Source organism: Eurosta solidaginis, chromosome 5 (assembly GCF_040869045.1).
Source record: "Eurosta solidaginis isolate ZX-2024a chromosome 5, ASM4086904v1, whole genome shotgun sequence".
Lineage (NCBI taxonomy): Eukaryota > Metazoa > Arthropoda > Insecta > Diptera > Tephritidae > Eurosta > Eurosta solidaginis.
Window position 1 is genome coordinate 16,204,410 of NC_090323.1, and position 24,053 is coordinate 16,228,462.

The window sequence follows — 24,053 nt, forward strand, 5'->3', positions numbered from 1 at the left end:
CCAATTTAACAGATTGAAGCTTCAAACTTCACCATATACTTTCGTATATTGCACATATTGCTGCCTGAAAAAATTTATGAGATCGGTCGTATATATAGTATATATCCCCCACAACCGATTGTTCAGATAAAGAACTTTTCGTAATTACTGCCCTATTTTAAGAGCTAGAGGCTGCAAATTTCAACGAATGCTTACATATATAGCATATATTGTTGTCTGAAAAAAATCATAAAGATCGGTGGTATATATAGTATATATATGGTGGTATATATAGTATATATAGAGTATATATATATATTTTTTCGCAAATTTTAGCCCCATTTTAACAGCTAGAAGCTTCAAATTTCACCGAATACTTACGTATATAGCATATATTGTTGTCTGAAAAAATCATAGAGATCGGTTGTATATAGTATATATCTCATACAACCGATTGTTCAGATAAGAAACTTTTCGCAATTTCTACCCCATTTTAACAGCTATAAGCTTCAAATTTCACCGATTGCTTACGTATATAGCATATATTGTTGTCTGAAAAAATCATAGACATCGGTTGTATATATAGTATATATCTCATACAACCGATTGTTCAGATAAGAAACTTTTCGCAATTTCTACCCCATTTTAACAGCTATAAGTTTCAATTTTCACCGATTGCTTACGTATATAGCATATATTGTTGTCTGAAAAAATCATAGAGATCGGTTGTATATATAGTATATATCTCATACAACCGATTGTTCAGATAAGAAACTTTTCGCAATTTCTACCCCATTTTAACAGCTAGAAGCTTCAAATTTCACCAAATGCTTACGTATATAGCATATATTGTTGTCTGAAAAAATCATAGAGATCGGTGGTATATATAGTATATATCTCATACAACCGATTGTTCAGATAAAAAACTTTGCGCAATTTCTGCCCCGTTTTAACAGCTAGAAGCTTCAAATTTCACAAAATGCTTACGGATATAGCATATATTGTTGTCTGAAAAAATTATAGAGATCGGTGGTATATATATTATACACTTCATACAAACTGTCATTTTTGCCCCTTTTTTACGGCTAGAAGCTTCAAAATTCATCAAATTTCATCAAATAGTTACGTTTACGTCATATATTTTTGAAATACGTGATTCGTAGTCATAGTTTTTATATGCAGACCACAAAAAACGTGAAGCTTTGCATCCTCACACAGATTACCTACCTATTTTTTATTTTATATTTATCTTAAAAATCGTTTAGATATGATACCGGTGGTATATATAGTATATATCCCATACAACCGATTGTTCAGATAAAAAAACTTTGCGCAATTTCTTCCCCGTTTTAACAGCTAGAAGCTTCAACTTTCACCAAATGCTTACGTGTATAGATTATATTGTTGTCTGAAAAAATCATTGAAATCGATGGTATATATAGTATATATCTCATACAACCGATTGTTCAGTTAAGAAACTTTGCGCAATTTCTGCCCCTTTTTAACAGCTAGACGCTTCAAATTTCACCATATGCTTACATATATAGCATATATTGTTGTCTGAAAAAATCATAGAGATCGGTGGTATATATATTATATACTTCATATAAACTCTCATTTTTGCCCCTTTTTTACGGCTAGAAGCTTCAAAATTCATCAAATTTCATCAAATAGTTACGTTTACGTCATATATTTTTGAAATACGTGATTCGTAGTCATAGTTTTTACATGCAGACCACAAAAAACGTGAAGCTTTGCATCCTCACACAGATTACCTACCTATTTTTTATTTTATATTTATCTTAAAAATCGTTTAGATATGTTCAAATATCACTAAATGCTTACGTGTATAGCATATATTGTTGTCTGAGAAAATCATAGATACCGGTGGTATATATAGTATATATCCCATACAACCGATTGTTTAGATAAGAAAATTTGCGCAATTTCTTCCCCATTTTAACAGCTAGAAGCTTTAAATTTCACCAAATGCTTACGTGTATATCATATATTGTTGTCTGAAAAAATCATTGAGATCGATGGTATATATAGTATATATCTCATACAACCGATTGTTCAGTTAAGAAACTTTGCGCAATTTCTGCCCCTTTTTAACAGCTAGACGCTTCAAATTTCACCATATGCTTACGTATATAGCATATATTGTTGTCTGAAAAAATCATAGAGATCGGTGGTATATATATTATATACCCCATATAAACTCTAATTTTTGCCCCCTTTTTACGGCTAGAAGCTTCAAAATTCATCAAATTTCATCAAATAGTTACGTTTACGTCATATATTGTTGAAATACGTGATTCGTAGTCATAGTTTTTACACGCAGACCACAAAAAACCAGAAACTTTGCATCCTCACACAAAGTACCTACCTATTTTTTATTTCATATTTATCTTAAAATCGTTTAGGTATGTAGCTCTGTTCATTATATATTTCTTATCTTATACATCCGATTATTCGGAGATTACGAACGGGATAAGATTATTGTTCAGCCCCATTCATGAAAGGTATGAAGTCTTCGGCACAGCCGAAGACAGTCCCGTTCTTACTTGTTTTAATTGGTTTTGCAATCTAATACCTTTTGAATAAATTTGAATGAGTAAGCCTTTTGTAGGCACAAATGTTATTATTACGAGTAAGAAATCGAATAACTTTCATAGAAAAATTCCTTCTAATTATGTGCAGTGAAAATGAAATAATTTCAAACGAAGTGCAAAATAATATTTAACAACATGATTTTAACATCTGTTTTTTAGATTGATATTATAATATAAAATATCGTGTTATACTATTTATTTAAAACATATTTATTTTATGAATTTCAGTATCGATAAAGGCTCATATTGCTTAATTTTTCTTTTTGTTATTTATGTTAGGGAAAAATTACAAAATTTGCACAATGAGATGGTTACTAGGACATGTTTCTGAATTTCACTTCTTTATAAGTTAGCACTTCGAGTACTGGGTGTTGAGTCTTAAACACAATTTGATATACATAGATTTACTATATGTTTTTAAATCTAAATTATGTGGAATATTTTTAGGCGCGCTCATCAGACTTTGATCAGTGATATTGGATTGAATCACTGCTTTATTGGCAATGCAAATGGGCAGCGAAGCATTTAAATTTCTGAGTGGATAGAGGTATTTCTGCCTTAAAACCAATATTATTGGTACACTACAATTCGGCACATGAAAAAAACGATGATGCAAAAGTAAAATGCAGAAAATGTCCTAGTAACCATCGTGATGTGTATTTTTTTTTAATTTTACGCTAATATCAATAACAAAAAAAAAAAATGTATAAAGCAATATGAGCGTGCATACAAAAAAAAATATACATGTAGTATTGAAATAATGGTGAACAGCGAAAGCATTGTTTATAACGCAGTGCTATAAATCTAATCTCACTGATCAAGTTTTAGTGAGCACGCCGAAAAATATCCCATACATTTTGGGAATATTATATATGTATGTATCAAATGCAAGGAAGAGCAACAAAAAAGCAAAAGTAAGAGACATATTACAAATCGTGCAGCGGGGCTTTTAAAAGCTGAGTGCATAGAAGCAACTGCCTTAACACCAGAATGTATGCAGGTGGACTCGAGTTTAAAGCTCAGCACCCAAAAAGCTAGCTTATGAAGAAGTGAAATTCAGAAATATTACGTAGTAACTCTCGCTGTGTGCAAATTTTGAATTGTTCTTAAATATCCAGAACATTTTTTTTTTGGCTCATATTCGAATTTATAATAATAATAATAATTTATTTATTTACGGTCTTTAAGACCTAGTTCAAGGTAAAAAAAAAAATATATATATATATATATATATAAATAAATTGTATACATTACATGCTTAATGACTTACAGTATAAAAATAATTTTGCTTTAAACTTATTAATATTTTCACAGTCTTTTATCGCATTTGGTAATTCATTGTACATTTTATAACCTATATATTCTAAAGTCTTCTTCGCGAACTCCGTTCTTACTCTAGGCAGTCTTATATTTCCGCTGCTTCTAGTTCCATAGTTATGTATTTCATGATTAAAATGTATTCTCCCGTTCAGATAATTCGGTGTTATTCCTAATTTCATATGATGTATAAATTTCAATGTGAAATAATATATCGACTGTTTTACACTGAGCCAGTTTAACATATTTAGCATTGTAGTTTTTGGTGTTCTAAGCGAACATTTTAAAATTAAGCGCATTGCCTTGTTTTGTTGTATCTGCAGTTTTTTTATTTGTGTGTCATTTGCTAATAGCAGGATTGTGGGACAATAGATAAAGTGCGGTTCAATAATTGATCGATACACTAATAATTTGTGTCGTTGACTAATATATTTACAAGTTCTGTACATAAAACCAATTTTTTTTGCAATTTTGTTTTCTAAATAATTTATGTGTTCTCCAAATCTAAGGTTTTTGTCGATCCAGACTCCTAGGTATTTGATCTTGTCTACTTGCTGAATTTCAACATTTCTTATCTTCAGAGTAATATTGCTAAGGGTATTGGCACCCATAATGCTTTGATTTTTGCAAAATATCATACTTTTGGTTTTATCCACGTTCACTTTCAACTTTCTATGGCATAGCCATTTGTAAAGGGAGTCTAAGTCTTCTTGCATTTTCGATACCGCAAAGCCCTCACTTCTTTCACTAATGGTTATCAATGCATCATCCGCAAATAGTCGAATATTGCAATATTTCAAGCATTCTTTAATATCGTTAATATATATTGTAAACAATAGCGGTGCCAATACTGAACCTTGCGGTAGCCCAATATGTACATCAGCAACCGGTGAAACTGCACTTCCAATTATCGTCTTCTGTTTTCTATTACTCAAATAGCTTCTGAACCATTCCAAGGATTTTCCTCTTATCCCATTATTAAACATAACATTCAGCAGTTCCTCTCTATCCACAGTTTCAAAAGCACGTTTTAAGTCTAAAAAGACTGAGATCACAACTTTCTTATCAGTTATATCCTCTTTCCATTCCGCAATAACCATATTCAGTGCGGTTTCGCAAGAATGGCTTTTCCTAAACCCAGATTGTTCAGGTATAATAATTTGGTATTTATCTAGATATGCCACTAATTGATTTTTAACCACCGTTTCCATAATTTTTTCATCTGCGGGTAGCGTATTAATTGGGCGCAGTTCCTCTGGCCTTACTGTATTTTTGACTTTTTCCGCAGGTACTATAGTTGATACTTTCCAGCAATTTGGAACAATGCTACTGTTTATTGATTCATTTATTATATCTTTGTAGAAGTGAGCAATGTAAATCATGGCATCTTTAAATACCCCCTCCGACAAAAGCTTTTTTCCACCATATTTGTTTCTAAAAGATTTAGAAATGTTCATTATATCATCTAACTCTACGTCGGTGAATTGAAAAGTTTCAATTGCATTATTTACACTTGTTTCTGCCGCAATCGGAATTATTTCAATGCTATCATTAATTTCAGCTATGCTCTGTATAAAAAATGTATTTAGGGCATTGGCTATATCGTATTCCTTCTCGAGGCATTCACCGTTAATTACTATTTTGCTAACGACATTTCTGTCATCGGTGAGCTCAGCAAGATGTTTTAAAGACTTCCACATCCGCTTCATGTCTCCTGCACTATCGAGCACTTTATCTTCCATATATTTCTTCTTTTTATACATAACAGTTTTTTTATATCTTTTTTTTATGCCATTATAATCCACCCAGTTGCCAGTATTTCTAGCAGTATTATAGAATTCAATTTTTCTTTTGTGCAGTTCCCTTAGCTCACGGTCATACCACTTATTCCTCAGTTGTATTTGGATCCTCTTCTCATACGTCAATGCTTGCATAGCTCCAGTTAAAATATTGTTCAGGATCTCAGTTCTACGTTCTATTCCTACATGAGACACAGAGCTAAAGTCGCACGTTCGCAGCAGATTTAAAAGATTTTCTGCGCTATAGTACTCCCAGTTGGTGACAGTAGCAACTTTTCTCATTTTGCAATATTTAGCTGTTGGTACTTTGAAATGAATTGTTTCATGATCGGAAATTTTATATCCACTTACATGTTCAGTTTTAACTTGCTCATTATTGCTGAAGAGTAAGTCTATTTTCGTAGAGGAGTGCTCAGTTATTCTTGTGTTGAAATTTATTCTTTGTACCATAGCCATTTGTGCAAATAAACTTATAAGCTGGTTTGAGTATGTTGATGATATATTCATATTAATGTTAAAATCTCCAACTATTATAATGTTGTCAGATTCCCTGAGGTGTTCATTGATGACATTGTTTAAGTATGTCATGAAGTCAGCATCATTGCTATTTGGTGAGTGATAGAGTACACCAATTTGCCATTTTAACGCATATTTTTTAAGTTTTATGACAATGCACCACACATTCCTGTCAATAGCTTTATTACACACTATGCTATATTGTAAATTTTCATGTACATACATTAGAACACCACCTGTATGTCTACTGTGGGAATCGCAGCGGATGAATTTATATGTGGAAATGCATAGCTCAGAATCCATGATTTTATCTGTTGTACATGTTTCCGCGCATAAAACAATGCTGGGTTTTTTTATTTCTATAAGATGTTCCAGCTCTAGCTTATTTGCTGTAATACTATTAATATTAAGATATATACAGTCCAAGTTGAGCACTTTGTTACGCAGGTTTGTTTTAGTTTTTGACTTGTGCTTTGTGGTTACAGATTCCCTCGTTGGTTGCTAATAGCCAATCTTCCTCTTCCTTGCTATGAGCTTTTGTTGATACACAGGACACATTCTGTCCATGGAATCGTGATTTTCGTCCAGTCCCAAATTTAATTCTTTATTTGCCCTGATGCAGTTGATGCATTTATTTATTGCTTCTTTATTGCATACCACATATTTGTGCTCACCCAAGCATTTCGTGCATACTTCTTTTTCTTTGCAGTCACTGGCTTTGTGATTGAAGCCTTTGCATTTGAAACAACATAGTACTTGCACTGCATCATATACTCTGCACCGCTCCCAGCCTACATTGAGCCTTTCTCCGGCTAGTATATTCATAAAAGCTTCAACCTCCACTTCAAGTACGGCATTATAGTAAATTTTCTCATTTTTTTTAACTTCATACTGCTTGACAATTTTTATATCTGTTTCGGATAGACAATTATTCTGACGTTTAATTCTCTGGGTAAGCTCATCATTATCATACTTGAAATTTATACCAGTTACAATAACGGTTGGTTTCACTTTCATAGGAATCTTCACATTGTAGTTATTTCCGAGGCTGTTCTCAATAGCATTTTTTATTTTCTCACGATCATGGTCATTTGCACTCTCTACAATCACTACACCGCTTTGTCTTGCTACTATATTTGTAATTTGTAGCTCCTTTGGATCGACATTCAAGTTTAGATCATTTTTGGTTTTTTCAGCACCTTGCTTTGTATTTGGCTTAACTATTAAGGGAACAACTTTTCTAATCTCTGGCAACGCTTTTGTTACAGCTGCATACGATGCCTTGGCTTCAACATTGCTGTTTCTCTTTATTTCTGTGCATATTTTTTTATTTTCATTACTAATTGTTTCAATCATTTTCTTATTGTCATTTTTATTGCTTTTTTTTGGTACAAAATTTTCAGTTTGAATTTAAAACTTTAAAAAATCGAATTCAGTTTGTTTCAATTTGTTTATTTATGGTCGATCATAAACTAGTTTTTTTACAACCAGAGTTGCTTTCTTTCAAAAAAAAAAATTTTTTTTTTTTTCAATATTAACTAATATTGACAATTTACAATTTTATCCCTCACTAGTAAAATGTAAACAATAATAAATTTTTACACAACACTAGCCTATCAAGTGACGCTTATCATAAATACCCGCATTTCCTGACAATAAAATATATATATATATCCTCTACTTATTAATCTATCGCTTCACAGTTAATTGAACATTACTCATACTACGCCTTGCTGCATTGCATTATCTAATTATCATTAAATACATTTTGTGATAAGAAAAGGTGAGAAATGAGCACAACGTGCGATAAGATAAGAAACTGTATGCGAGCGTATGCGACATATACAAAAAAATGTATTGAGCAACTTTATGAAGTATTTTTATATTTACTCCCAATATTTGTTTACAATTTTATACCTCACCCTCGTTTATTTTTATTACTTCGATAAATTAATGCTTTGTGTACCGATTTGAGGTGAAATGAGTTCAAATGAGGAGTTGGCCTTGTTCATAGGAGTGAAAGGAAATCATGACGAATAAATTGAGAGTGCTATAACACAGACTGGCACATCTCAAAGATCAATAGGCAGCCAACTCTAAAATAAAAAAAGGACGTGTGGCCCTCGGGGACTGCCGCGGTAAAGCTATTGCATATTATCAACTTATGCAATTATAATATTTATGCAACATTTTCTTTTCTTTGATATTAATTCAAGTTTTGTCTTTGATATTAATTCAAGTTAACCTTTTTAAGCGTGATGACCGATAAGAAAACAAATTTTTTACGTTTATTGAATAAATGAGAAGTTAATATTTAACTTTCACTTTAACTTTAACTTTATTTTTAACTTTAACTTTCACTTTAACTTTAACATTCACTTTAACTTTAACTTTATTTTTAATTTTAACTTTAACTTTAACTGTAACTTTAACTTTAACTGTAACTTTACTTTAAATTTAACTTTAACTTTAACCTTAACTTTAACTTTAACTTTGACCTTAACTTTAACTTTAACTTTAACTTTAACTTTAACTTTGACTTTGACTTTAACTTTAACTTTCATTTTAACTTTAACTTTAACTTTATTTTTAACATTAACTTTCTCTTTAACTTTAACATTCACTTTAACTTTAACTTTAAATTTAACTTTAACTTTATTTTTAACTTTAACATTCGCTTTAGCTTTAACATTCACTTTAACTTTAACTTTAACTTTAACTTTAAGTTTAACTTTAACTTTAACTTTAACTATAACCTTAACTTTAACTTTAACTTTAACTTTGACTTTAACTTTAACTTTGACTTTAATTTTAACTTTAACTTTACTTTAACTTTAACTTTAACTTTAACTTTAACTTTAACTTTAACTTTATTTTAACTTTAACTTTATTTTTAACTTTAATTTTCGCTTTAGCTTTAACATTCACTTTAACTTTAACTTTAACTTTAACTTTAAGTTTAACTTTAACTTTAACTTTAACTATAACCTTAACTTTAACTTTAACTTTGACTTTAACTTTAACTTTGACTTTAATTTTAACTTTAAAAAAAAAAATTTTAACTTTAACTTTACTTTAACTTTAACTTTAACTTTAACTTTATTTTAACTTTAACTTTATTTTTAACTTTAACTTTCGCTTTAACTTTAACATTCACTTTAACTTTAACTTTATGATCCGGGGTGGGCGTGAGCTTAGCACCTGCTAACAAGCCAACCTAATATAAATGCACGCAAGTGCTTTACATTGTCGCAACGCATGCTTATTTGGGTTAGGGCAAAAAACGCCGCTTGTTTGCGTGCGCTAAAAAAAACGCAGTGCGGTTTTATTAGGTTGGCTTGTAAGCGACCATATATGTATATGATAAGCGATAGCACAATGGCTACTTCGTGAAAATCAACGACAGCTCTTTTAGTTTGATTTCGATGGTCGTATGGTGAGGAAGTGTCGCACGCGCGCTTAAAACAGAGTACCAAGAGTGTATGTGACACGTGTTCAACGTTCAAGTATTGAAATCAAACTAAATAAATAATTGATTTTGCTTTCGTGCTCGCTACGCGTTCGTGTTTACTAACACATTCTCAATTTGGTAACCGTGTAAATGTAGTGGTGCCCACCGCTGTTTATGATAAAGATCCAATTTTATGTATTTGGCCTGTTGCTAACACCGAACCTTTACGAACGTTTTCGAACCTTTTCGAGCCTTTTCGGATCTTTTTTGACAAATATCCGTTACGGTTTTTTTTTTTTGATTTAGTCGCCAAGCCCGCGATAAAATCTATGCAATAGGTTGAAATTTCGAAGTTATGAGTACCTCCGGGCTTCACAATACAATACCTACTGAACTGTATATATGATTTACGAATAAATCCAATTATGTCGACACGAGTCTGGCATGACATGTGCAAACTAATATAGGCAGATTGTTTTCGAAGTCCTAGCTTGCGTACCTTCGAAAGTGTTACATTAAGTAAGTATGGCGCCCAACGTGGGGCACATTAATGCGGTTTTGATGAGAGACGGAGCGCAGCAACCTGGATAAATTTGAAGACAGTAAGAGCTTCGACAAAAAAAAAAAAAAAAAACAATCACAAAAAATGTTATGAATAGTAGAGAGGACGCCCAGAGTAACACGGCAAGCAGTTTCGCTATCAAATTTAATGTGTGAAGGGTTCTTCTGAGAAGGATAGAAAGTTTAATAGAGTAGCTGAAATGTAATATGATTGGCATACAATAGGTATTTAATAAGACACGCAGATTTTTCAGAGAGCACAATTTCTTTTTAATTTGGACGATCGAGTGTCCCCAATATATGCCATCACAGAAGTTAAAGCCGCGATGAAGACTCGCCAGGCAATAAAATTCTTACTGGTCTTCTTAGAGGTCAAACAATTAGTTGCGCTGCTTGGGATGACGTACTCGACGAACTAAACCGTTCTTTCGAAATGACGGTCGAAAAACGTGCAGAACAGCACAGGCATCGATGCTAAGTCCAGGTACTTATAAAGCTACGTACGCCAATCTTATTTAAACATGCGAAAAAACACCTCACATGTCGCCTTCTCAGATGGGGTAGTGGAAATGAGGGTTATCCCCTATCATTTGTAAGACGGTTAAGGACCGGCAAGTGAAAGCATGCGGCTCTGCCGAAGGTAAGGGTTAGAGTGAAAACTTACCTTTCCGGAGCATGTGCTGTGTGGACTATGGACAAAGATGAGTCCACTACTAGCAAATACGAATGTTAAAAACCAGTGGGAAAGGAAGCTGCTGGCATGAGACTTGGGCTCTATGCTTTTATACAACGCAGAAATTTGAACGGAAGTGCCGAGCCGCCCTCCACTCGGTCAACGCTAGCTTGATTATTGCGGTCACAATACTGATATAAGTACAAATCTTATCGCGGAGGATTAAAACGAATGCACAACTTTGGAGTAGAGGCGAATTGAGATGCCATTACCGTACAGGCTCTAGGTGAATCGAACAGAAGCTTGTAACGAAAATGGAGCAGCAGTATTGCAGCGAGACGTCAGCTTTAAGCAATTCCCATTTTCAAAGATAACTAATATGGAAAGAGCGGGTTAAAGGAGGAAACGCGTCGCATAGGTCCCAGAAAACTTTTTATATATGTGAGGAGGACGGAGGTATTTTATAAAATAGGTCCTAGGATAGTACTTTTCAGTTAGGAAATCGAGCAAACTTCTGGTAACACTCACTCAGTCTAAGTGAGGTCACCACAGACCAGACCGTTCAACCTAGCCTAAACTAAGCTTAATAGAAATAATTTACTGAATTTTTTTTATTTTCCCTCAAATTACGTAAACAAAGCTAGTTCAACGCCCTCTACACACCTAAAATGCGTAATCTGCATGCTAATAAGACTTATTATTATTTTTATTTTTATACGACACAACAACAACACTATCTAACCGCCCGGCAAATACATTCATAAGAGGCTAACCTTGAGCTACAAGCGGCGAGCACTTGACAAGCCAAATGAGCAAATGTAAACAGAGAAAAAAAAAACAAATTAAAAAATTCGAAAGCATTAAAACAAACGGCATGAAAAGCGGCAGAAAGAATAGAAACAAAAATAATTAAAAATGTAAAAAAAAGTTATATTGACAAATCCCGAAACTTTGCTAATTAGAAATACGAAATTATTTCGATTTACGCGGCAATGATGCGAAAATGCAAAGTTCAAGTAAAAGTGAACAAAAAAAAAAAAACAAAACAAGTAAGGAAGACTAAGTTCGTGTGAGACCGAACATTACATACCCAGCTGTACACTTGAAATACTGTTGTTGTTTGTTTTGTGTGCTTAATAGTGTTACAAGGCTGCGCAATAATACAAATACATATGCCACGCCCATTTTTTTAAATTTGAAGTTTTTCCTATTTATTGTTATAAATCTACCTGGGAAATGTAATACCATTGATATAAAGCTCTTTAACCGATTTCGTTAATCTTTCTTCAAAGCATTCCTTATAGTAAAGGCAACCTCTCTGAAGAATTTTGTTACGATAGTTTTAACGATTTTTGATTTATAATTAATATATATATAAAAACACGTCTCACAACATTTTCGGCTGCGATAGACTCCTAAACTACTGAACCGATTTTGAATTTGTTTTGCACGCCGTGTGTAGTTTGATCTAACTTGAGAGATAGGATAGGTTATATCTCAGTTTATAGTCGCAATATTATTTTATTGCAAATTTTTTTATTTGTTTATACCTAATAATAAAATTTACGTATACGTAGTGGCACCCATGTTTTCAGGTGGTGCGGATATACTTCCGCGTAATTGCGTGGTGTTTAATTAAACAACCTGCTGAGGCCCGCGATTTAGAATGAAATTTTTGTTAATTCAGGAGAGTCTTTAGTTGTGTAGAGGGTAATTTTCATACCCCTGAGTGACTAGGGTCTCGATTTATAGGCCAAAACGTGGGCCAGTGAATGCCTAGACAGTGTTTATACAATATGGATATCAAATGAAAGCTGTTGATGAGTGCTTTAGTACAGAGTAATATATTATCCAGAGACGGACTGGAACTGGGATTAGGACTAGGACTGGGACTGAGATTCGGAGTGGGACTGGGACTAGGACTGGAATAAAATACATGCCACCCTAAGGGATGCAGAAGAATGAGAACAAATTGAGAGAAGAGAAAAGAGAGAAGGAGATTGAGAAAGAGATAGAATGAGACTAAGATGGAGATAGATGAAGCGAAAAAGACGAAGGGAGGAGAGAATAAAAGGATTAGGAAAAAGTGAAGAGGGAGGAGGGCAGAGTCAGACGGAAAAAGCTTATTAAAATGTATGCAGATAGGCCAAATTTAGGGCAGGATAACGTCTGCCGGGTCTTCTAGTAATATTTGTAAAATTGATTTTATCACAAGTGGGCAGTGCCACGCCCATTTTGAACATTTTTGTTTTTCAAATTTTTATCGAGAGTTTCAATATTAGCCCACACGTCAAATTTCAACATTCTAGGTGTATTATTTACTAAATAATCAGGTTTTTGTGTTTTCCAAAATGCTATATATATAAAAAGTGGGCGTGGTTATCATCCGATTTCGCTCATTTTCAATACCAATCTATTCTTGGTTCAGGTAAGTTCGTGTACCAAATTTGGTGAAGATATTTCAATATTTACTCAAGTTATCGTGTTAACGGACAGACGGACGGACGGACATGGCTCAAATTTTTTTTCGATACTGATGATTTTGATAGATAGAAGTCTATATCTATCTCGATTACTTTATACCTGTACAACCAACCGTTATCCAATCAAAGTTATAATACCCTGTGTACAAGTACAGCTGGGTATAAATATGAAAAAAAAAGTAAATTAAATTAATTCAACTTTAATTTAAAGTCAGCAGATACCAGTACTGAAATATGCATTACATCATAAAAATTCATTGCAACGTAGTGAAGCAGTGCGCAGGAGAGTGTGGTAAAGGTAAAAGAGGGTTGCTAGTTGAGTGCAAAGTGCCACGGGGTGCTATGGGTAAGAATACGATATTCGTTGCGCTACTCAAATCAAATGATAGACAGTGGAAAAAGCTCATTAAAACTTACACTAATTATCTGCAAAATGCAATGTAGATATGTTGAGTAATAGATACTGCGTGCATGCCGCATAAGTAGCGGTGCTGTGTGCTGTGATGGGTGCCGAGCAGCTGATGAGACGCTGACTGCTGCTGCTGCTTGCTGATGTTGTTGGTTTAGTACGCGCGGGTGCGGTTTCTAGTGCTAGATACTTAAGCAACTTCGCCTTAAATTTGTACACTTTTTGTTGCTGTTTTTTTTTTTATTTAAAATTTTTTTGTTTTTGTTTTTACTTTTCACTTTTTTATTAACACTTTTTTATGCACTTTTTCTAGCCGCAATGCGCTTTGGATGCGTGCTATTTGTGTAATTCTTTTTTCTTTCAAAGACTTGATCGTGTTGTTGTTGTTAAAGTTCAACTGTTGTTGTAGTTTCTGTTATAAAAAGGCGGCGCTTTTGTTGTTATTATTTTTCGTTTGTTTTTTTGTTCGCTCTTTGCATGCAGCAAACCTTTTAATGATGTTGCTTCTGCCGCTGTGTGGGAAGCGTTGTGGAGGAGAAGTTCAGCGTAAGAACAGCAAGAAAACAACAAAAGTTAACAACAACAATGCTTCAATGACTCCACTGACGCCGTTCACGTAAAACTTGTGATTTTTTTTCGGGCTTAAGCAACTTTCGCAGTCTTTATTTGTTTGATTTCTCGCTGGCGCTTATTTTGTGTTTGTCAGCTCGTGTGCGTTTTCAGCACGTGCGTTTGGCATCAAATTGAAAGCACACATTTCTTGATTTTATAAGCACATACAGACAACACAAGTTGCTAGACGCTGCAATTACGAGCAAAAATAAAAGAAAAGTTTGCTAGAGAAAAAAATAAATAAATTAAAAATTGTAAAAGAAATTGTTTATTACTTTTTGTATTTGTTGTTGTTGCTTAGTGATAGGCAAAAATCACGCGCGACTTGATTAGAATATATGTGGTATGTACATATACATATGTGTATGTGCTCTTATAAAACGAAGTCGGTACATGACATAGGTAGAAGGTCTTGTGGTCAAGCTGCTTTGTGTTTTTGTAAAGTTAAATCTCCGTCTATAGTTCTTTTAAGTCATCTGAATGAGTTAAGCAATTTTTTTTAACAATTTTGCTGTGAAAAGAGCTATAAATACTTTTGTATCTTATAGATATTTTTGTATCTTATAGATACTTTACGAATTAATCCCTTACTCTACTCGCATATTATTTTAAGCAACTAGAATACGAACTCAGCGATATTCACCTTAGTCGATTCTTCTTAAGATACTTCTGTATCTCAAAGATACTTTATGATTCCAACTTACTGAAGCAATTGGTATACTAAACAACAGCTATGAAGCTTCAAGTAAAAACTGCTCTAGGTAATTTTTTATCCAAGAGATACTTTTTCAAAACATATAGATATCGCTTATGAACTTATATAAATTTCCTAAAGTTTTATTTTAAGCAATAAGAATACGAATTTGTAGCTTATCCTCTTAAAATTCCAATACAGAGTACTATAAGATACTTTTGTATTTCATAGATACATTATGGTAACATACCAAATTTCAACATCTTACACACTTAAGTTATTGTAGTGCTACATTTCAGCTATTAAGTTTAAGATTGAAGTAAAAACTGCTATAGATACTTTTGTATCTAAGAGTTACTTTTACAAAACATCTAGAATATGGACTAAGAACTTATACACACCATTGTTGTGCTAAGTTTCAAACGGAAAGTGGTCGCAATAAGGGCTTTAGACATTTCTGTATCTTATAAATTCCTTTACAAGAATTTTAAAATATTGCTTGAACTTTCGCTTTTGTTAGCTATTCAGTATAAGAAGACATTAGGGTTGAAAATTTCCATTGAATGGCCTTCAGATACTTTTATATCTTAGAGATATAGAAAGGTACCACCAGAACGCTTGTGTAAGCACTTAAAAAAACACATCTTGCAGATACTTCTTGAAATTTGATTTTAGATAGCAATATCATTTTGTTTAAAAAAGATTAAAATAGTAGTAAGAGTGAGAGTGGCAGCGGGAGGGAGATAAATGAAATAAAGGGTGGACAACAATAAGAGGGAGAAATTTAAGATGAAGTAGAATAGATGTGATAGAGAGTAAAGAGAAAGAGTGGAAAGGTGATAAAATAAATAATAACAAGGTATGGACAAAAACTTGCAGACTACCTTGATATAGACACGTACAGCAAAGGCCTAACTAAGTATTAATTGATGTGAAAATACGGAAAAATTAGAGAAAGAACTGAAGTCCGTAATTGCTCGCGAAAAAGAAGAGTTAGAGGCATAGAGAGGCATAGAGACAATCCCTAAAATATCTCTGTTACGAAGAAGCCTTATAAGGATATGGAACCGGGTGCTTTGCAGGACTAATGGTGCATCAACTGCACCATTAGAAATGTCAAAGACAAAAGTAAGCTAAAGAATAGTTATTTTATACTGAAACGATTCAGAGAATTTCAGCAACACGCAGCGAACAGGGATTTTGCGTACGGACTCCAAATAAAGCAAAAATATTCCAACTTAGAAGTAACGAGCGTCGTGTACAATCATTTTGGGGTACAGGGGATCTGAATCGGAGATAAAATGCCGGATAAAAGCCAAAATTTACACGAGCCGTGGAAAAAAATTTTGTATCGAAGACTACCCCAAACTAGGAGCGGACCTACGTCTTTTACGCCGAGTTTTCACTAAGCAGCTTTTCCTGGCAGAGATACACTTGCCATATCACCGCCGAGGGGCAGCCCCGCTTAGCCAGTGGCTTGAACCTAGGATATTTGGTGTGGTAGTCAGAGCACGCTACCACTACACCACGGCGGCTACCAATCAATATAATTATTAATATTTATTATTAAAATCCATTGTGCCCGACCTTTCAGCTTATTACTATATCTGGAGACTTTTAATGTATTTAAGTACCTTTTCAAGATTTTTACTCCATTTCACGAAGAGATTAAGAGTCACGCCATCTATAGAGTCCCCGCCCTGCTTGAGAACCACATTCGCAGAGAATGTGAACTGGCGTTTCTTCCTGCAGCTCACAAAAGCATCCGATTTGTGCATCGGATAGATTTAACAGTGTCCCAAATAGTAAACAATGAGTGTTCGTCAGTCTCCTCAGAAGGGCTCTAGACCATAAAATGTTGTTCTGTCTGTTAGTTTATTACATTCATGTTCCTAATGCCCGCAATCTAATCCTATAAAAACCTTGCTTTTGGCCCCCAGATCACTAATGAATCCAATGCATTCATCCACTAGCATACTTATGAAAGGCTGCAAGGCACGCCACCTGGCTGTCCAACATAATGACGATACCGCTCGAGTACAAGCTTCGCCGTGGACATTTTCTACCACAAATTTCTATTACACGGATTTCTGCTTGAAATATAGTCGGGTAGCATCCATTGGTATCAATTCCTTGAAGTTCCTTCCATATATGCCTTTCCGTCATAAAAGAAGTCTGATTTAGGATCTGTATATGGATTCGCTCTCTCCCAAAGAGCTCTTTTCAAAATACACAACAAATGCAAAATGCAAATTTTAAATTGAATATGTTTCAGATACCCACCTACTTTTGTATCTGTATGAACTCCAAAATGCACTTTCTCAAAAATATATGCAAAGTTATATTGCAAATTTGAACACTTCATACAATTTAGCATCGCAAAACTTTGCATATGCAAATGTGAAAAATAGTATCTTATAGATACTCCAAAAAAAATTGCTGTGGGTCTACGCCCCATTTTCAAGCCGCAATCGTGCCAACAACGAATGGCTGCACTTACGACAGAGGATCAACGTAGTGCACATCTGCGAGATTTTATGATGTCCCACTAGCAGCAAAGCAATGTGCTGCTTCCCTACCTCACATACTTAGAACAAGCACAAGGGAAAGCATATAACGCACGTTTTCTGTTACGTATGCTTTACTTTGTTGTTGTATCTAACATTAATTTTTCAATAATCAAGATATATATACACATACACACGCACGCGTTAGTTTGAGCACACACATATACGTACATACAAACACATACATACACAAATGAATCGTTCTATTCCTTTAGCATCCGTCAACAATTCAAACAAGTTTTATGCTTTTCACCCTCAGACCACGAGAAATTCTTTTATTTTTTTGTACACAGACGTACATATCCATATGTATGCCTTTAAGCATGTATATTCACACTTCACTCATTTATATATACATATACACGCGACGAATACTCGCCATACGAGTTAAATACGCGGTCGTCACAGATACGTATATATCTCTACTCGTATGCACGTTTGAACGTTATAAAAATCGGCGTGACTTTCAACGTCTACTCACGTTCACGTACACCGCTCAACTGCCAGCATTAGCATTACCATTGCGTGTCTGTCTGTCCGTCCATGATTGTCGTTCTCGTAAGCATTCACTAACGCTTCACCAACAGCAGCAGTTGTTCGTACAATTTGGTGAGATGATAAGAGCACTGCTGACTAAAAGCAAAAGTCAAATTTTACAAGCAGCTAGCAACAGTGGGTACCGACCGTCCATAGGAGCAGCAATGATAGCCCCACGTTATGGAGCAACACAGCGGGAGTTTAATTTGATATGAGAGCATACCCACTACGAAAACAGCAAGAGAGAGAGAGAGAAAGACAAAGCATAATCAAGTTTCTCATGGGCGCCAAAATGTGTTGAGAGTTTGCACACTCTGATAAACATTAAGTTTTTCATACTCACACGCTCTTTGCTCACAAAATGGTTGTGAACTTGACTAAATAGTGGACTAACGGGCGCATAACTGTTTATTTCTTATCGATAGGCTTATAACGGCGCTCGTCTGTGTACGTGTGTGTGTATGTGATAAGTGTTCAGCTTTTAACGCTATCTGTTTACGATTCAATTGATAAAGAATGCAATACCATTTTGATTGAGCATTGAAAGTGATTAAGCTGCATGTTGTTAGTGCATAAACTTTTAATGGTTCTTAACAGTTTATGCAGTGAGAAATTTTACTTAATTTCCATTTAAGCTTGGCTTAAGCAATTAGCTGCTTTATGAAGCGATTTTTACATAATTGACCTATGTTCTTTGAAGTGCCTCATAAAATGGTTTTAAAGGGATCGATTGAGTGTCTACTTGTTAACCTTATAACATTCAGTATTTTTTGCACGGTTGTTATTCTAGCAGTGTTTGACGCTAACGAATCTCTGATAGAGTCCGCATTTTGGATTTCTCAGCACAAATGTAGGAATAGTCTATAATGAGGGGCGCTGAGGTTTTTTACTTAGTTATGCGTAATCTTATAGAATTTGTTTCAGCACGTCAAGGTATTATTCTGGCAGATTTGATACGCTATTTCGAAAGGCAAGGAAGTCAAGCTCCAAAATACTTTTATTGAAAGCCCTTCCAGGAACCAAAGAAAGATTCTTAAGAACAAACTGTTAATTAACATTAAACTATGAAGCTACATCAAACTCTGACAAAGATAACCGGTACATCATTCTCTCTTTTCTAAAGTTGATACTAAACTCAATGATCCTGGCTAGAAAGCTCGACCGTGACAGTGTATGATATTCTTAGTTATCCCGTCTGCCGTGGACCGACCAATAGCTTGTGGAAAACCTGCTGGCGTTATATTACGTCTTAGTTGCCTGGAGCGTTTATGTCTGCCTCTGTCTGCATTCGTTGAGGCGGTGGGTGAGATGGGTTTTCTATAAACAGCTTAGCAACCGCGACCCGCAAAAATTTAATTAAAATTGCAACCTTCGGGTAGATTCCTACAGATATCAATATGCAGGTGAATATGCTCCGGTCAACATAAAGAGGCTCACACTATCAGTTCATGATAATGTCGCTTCTGTCTTAAAACACCAAGTACGTCTCCTCTACGCCAAGGCCTGTTAAGCAATCTAAGAAATATTAATTTAGATTTCGATGTTGTATTTTTTTCGAATGCATGCTACTTACGAATCGGATTCTGATACTCTTCATATAATTCATATTCCTGCAGTAGCGGTAGAAGTTATTTATCGGGACTTCTATACATTTTCCATTTGTCGCCATCAGACAGAGACTCTGGTGTTGGTTTGTGGTTTCTGCATCGTAGGGAAATCTTGTAAGGGTATCTTACATTAATAAGTCTTACGATATAGGAAATCAGTACTCATTAATTAGTTTCTAATCAGCCAGCCCAAATGGGGTCGTTTTGGTATCCAGACTATTGACTGTCTAGCCTTCTACTTTGCTTTCCCGTTTTTTTTTTTTACCAGCTTGGTCTTCTCAGGATATTCTATTTTCTCTTGGTGCCGTAAAAAATGATTGTGATTTTCACAGGCAGAATTTGCGTTTTTGCCATATATGCCCAAGAAATGGGACCACTAAGCGCTTATATCTGCCGAGACCTTTAAAGTCTGCTTTCCGATAGATTTAGTCCAGAATATTTCGCCAACACTGCACATAAGCTTCCTAACCGATCCTGCATAGGATAAATTTAGTTTGGCATTATTTTTTTACATTTATTTCATTATTTACTAAAATTTATTTTCGTCTATGCAAATTCCTTGCACCAGTATTTTCCTCAATTTTTTAAAGTTAGCGCTCAAATCTCACAGCATCTCTTTGCTTTTCACGCCCATTTTATAAACCTCTCCTACTTTCAAGCATTACTCTCCGTCACACTCCCAGTTTTTCGCGAGCTACACGCTCTTTTCTATTTCACACTGAATGCTCTCCCCAGTTACTTAGCTTTTCCGTAAGATGTCACGCAGGCTTGTCAGGCGATGGGCCATAAGCATTTGTGCTTGCATAACTGTGTGTGTGTGTGTTGCACTTTTTTGTTTACAAACACTACATTTGCATTCTCTAACAAATTCGCTAGCTAGTTTTACATATGTATGTGTACAAACTGATTTCTTTTGCCAGCTGCTGCCGGTCGGATTGAGTGACAACAAAAGCGACAACGAAAGTAATAAAAACGATTTTGTATAGCAAGCCACTCGTTAGCACTGGGGAGATGAGAATGATAATGATTTACTCGCAATTGTGCATGTCATGATTATGATGTTAATTGTAGTGGTGGTGGTTGTTCTTTCAGTGGTAGTGGTGGTTGTAGTGCTGTTCGACAATCATATTCGGCTTAGTCAATCGCACAATATTTCGCACAAATGCGATCAATGCACTTTTCAGTCAAATAATCACTCAGCTGGCATCCTAACCTTATGAACGTGGCATTTACTTGAGTATCATAGCTGATTTCCATCACTCACCTCAAGTACACTTGACTTACACAAAAGCAAACATATTTGTTTAGTTTTTATACCTTTCATGAACATGAAATGGTATATTAACTTTGGTCCAATGTTTGTAGCGTTGAGAAATATAGAAGATAGACTCACCATTAAGTATACCGAATTGATCAGGGCGACGAACTGAGTTGATATAGCCATGTCCGTCTGTCCGTCCGTCTGTCTGTTTGAACGCAAACTAGTCCCTCAAATTTTGAGATATCTCAATGAAATTTGGCACAAGGATGCATTTTTGTATTATATTGGACATTTGTCGGTTCCGGTAGGATCGCACCACTATAACATATATTTCCCATACAACCGATCGTTCAGATAAGACGATTTTGGCCATTCCTACCGCAATTTAGAAAGTATAAACGTGAAACTCGGTGATATTTATTCTAATATATCATAGCAGATTTCATGTAAAAATCATTTCGATCGGAGCTATATATAATATATATCCCATGCAACCGATCGTTCAGATAGAAAGATTTTTAGCCATTTCTCCCTTAATTTCCAATATAAAAACGTTAAACTTGTTGATATTTATTCTAATGTATCATAGAAGATTTTCTGAAAAAATCACTTTGATCGGAGCTATATATAGTATATAGCCCATACAACCGTTCGTTCAGATAGAATGATTTTTAGCAATTGCTCCCTTAGTTTCCAATATAAAAACGTGCAACTTGGTGATATATATTTTAATATATCATAGATTTCCAGTAAAAATCATTTCGATCGGAGCTATATATAATATATATCCCATACAACCGATCATTCAGATAAGGGGGTTTTTGCCATTTTTTATTTTATATTTATCTTAAAAATCGTTTAGGTATGTACATCTGTTCACTATATATTTTTTATCTTATACATCCGATTATATGGAGATTACGAACGGGATAAGATTAATGTTCAGCCCCATCCATGAAAGGTATGAATATCATTCATTACTTAATTGCATTGCTTTTGATGGTCATTCTCCTAAATTCGCATTTTATTTTGGTACCGCCTTGTAGTGTTCACTGAATATTTATTTCCGCGCCTAGGTACTGGCCCTACTTTTGCTAAGGGAGAGTCGATTAATCACTTTCTCTGTCGATGTCCAGGATTTGCAAACAAAACGACTCAGGTTTCTGGGCACAGAAAACAGTCTGACAGAGGTGGGGAAAGTGGATCTTTCATTCCGACTTAAGTTTATCATAAAAAGAAAGTGGCTCGTTGAGGACCAATAAGAAGGAATCTTGTTGGAGGAATATGCCTCCACCCGGCGTTCGCTCAGAGTACACACAATGGACAAAAATGTCTCCGAGTGGAAATGTGAGAGATTCCCACACACTCCCTCTTAACGTAGCCAAAGCTATGACATTAAAAATGAAAGGTCTACAGGGAGTCTGCTCGAGGTACTCGTAAGCACAAATGCTGCAACTTCCGCTCGAAAATTGCAACGTTTAGTTTACGGGTGATGTAAAAAGTTAAAGCTTCCCGAAGGACAGTCAATCCCACCTTCTGACAAAAGTCTCTCGAGACGGTTCACATCTGCATCTATGAGAGTTTAGAAAATTATTATAATAGCCGCCGCCATCACGATTTAAATATCGTACTCGATGACATTAACTCCAAGGTAGGCAAGGAAATATTTTTGGGATCCAGAGTCGGAGTCGAACGGAGAGAAATACGAAATTTGGTTATCTGTCTTACTACAGATTACCACATTTCCAACCTCAAAGAAAAAAAGATCTACGAAGATTCCTTGATGTCCTAAGATCCGAAAACATAAAACTACATGGATGACTTTGTTCGTCTTGCAAGCACTTTGCCACGAACCAATATTGACTCAGGCCTCCGCTCATATCGCCTGATTTTAAAAACGCACACTGGAAAAGACTCGAGGCCTGTCAAAATGGTGCACTCAGAACTGCCATGGGATGTCTTTTTAGTGTGAAAAAAGAGTTCAACATTAAAGAGCACTACGAAATGCTGAACAGAAAGCTTTTGCTGAACAGTCACAAGCATGGATACCCTAGCAAAAAACTACTTGATCTAGCCCCGCCTCCTAGAGGGATAGAGAAAAATCTCCGTAAGCTCTATGACGAGTCGTTTGATTCAAATAAGCATACAGAAGTCTAAAATAAAATCCACATAAAATTGGTAAACAACTTTGAAAGGTCACACCCGATGAACCCCGTTATCAATCTACATTACCCCGCACTTGCAGAAGAAAGCAGACTACCAAAGGAGAAACCTGTCACCCTGGCCAAACTTCGTTTTGGATACTGTAACAGGTTAAACTCATACTTGTCCAGAATCAACCCCGACATACATATGTTCTAAAGTTGTATTTTCAATTTTAATGTGAAACCTATGCCTCAACAGCAACTGCCCACTCCGGTTGAAATTGCTTGTTTCTTTGGACTTTGATGACAATTTGCGAGTGATCGCACCCATTAAATATGGTGAAACATTGTTAACACAACAACAGGAACAACTTCCGGTCATGTGAGCCCGGGCATATGTGCGACGAAAACAATTTTGACCAGAAATATTTGCTGCCGCGAAACTACTCATGCAACAGACAGCTATTTGATCCTCTAATCCCCGCAGAACGGATCAGTGGGAGCTTACTTCCCACTCAAGCCATGCCACCGACCTTGGAAGCACAACTGATACGATGAGATGCCGGGCTGCCTATAAGAATAAGCTAATGAAATCTTTGTCTTCTTCATGTTCAGCTGTTTTGTTGATTTCCGTGTATTCACAATAGCTTTTTGCGATTTGTACATAAATATTCACAATTGTCGATTTAACTGGCGGTGGGTCACCTTGTGTTGGTGATAGCGAAAACGTCAAATGAAGCTTTACGGATGATTGCTATACTACATTTAAACTCTAACTTAAATTGAGAGGTTAAGTAGGAATTGACAGCCCTTAAGTCAAGCTTCAAG

At 35.0% G+C, this 24,053-nt stretch overlaps 1 protein-coding gene across 3 annotated transcripts in view; it reads right to left on the bottom strand.

Annotated features, from left to right (window-relative positions):
* caps (capricious) overlaps positions 1 to 18,165 on the bottom strand; it is a 341,000-nt gene extending 322,835 nt beyond the window's left edge. The window contains exons 1-2 of one of the 3 annotated variants that reach the window (XM_067787605.1): positions 17,976 to 18,165; positions 13,812 to 14,639 (exon numbers count right to left, since the gene is read on the bottom strand). The gene's annotated coding sequence lies outside the window, so the exon portion shown is untranslated. Of the gene's footprint in view, positions 1 to 13,811; positions 14,640 to 17,865 lie in introns of all 3 variants that reach the window. The other 2 variants (XM_067787604.1, XM_067787603.1) reach the window with 2 other exon arrangements.
* Positions 18,166 to 24,053: the final 5,888 nt, after the last annotated feature.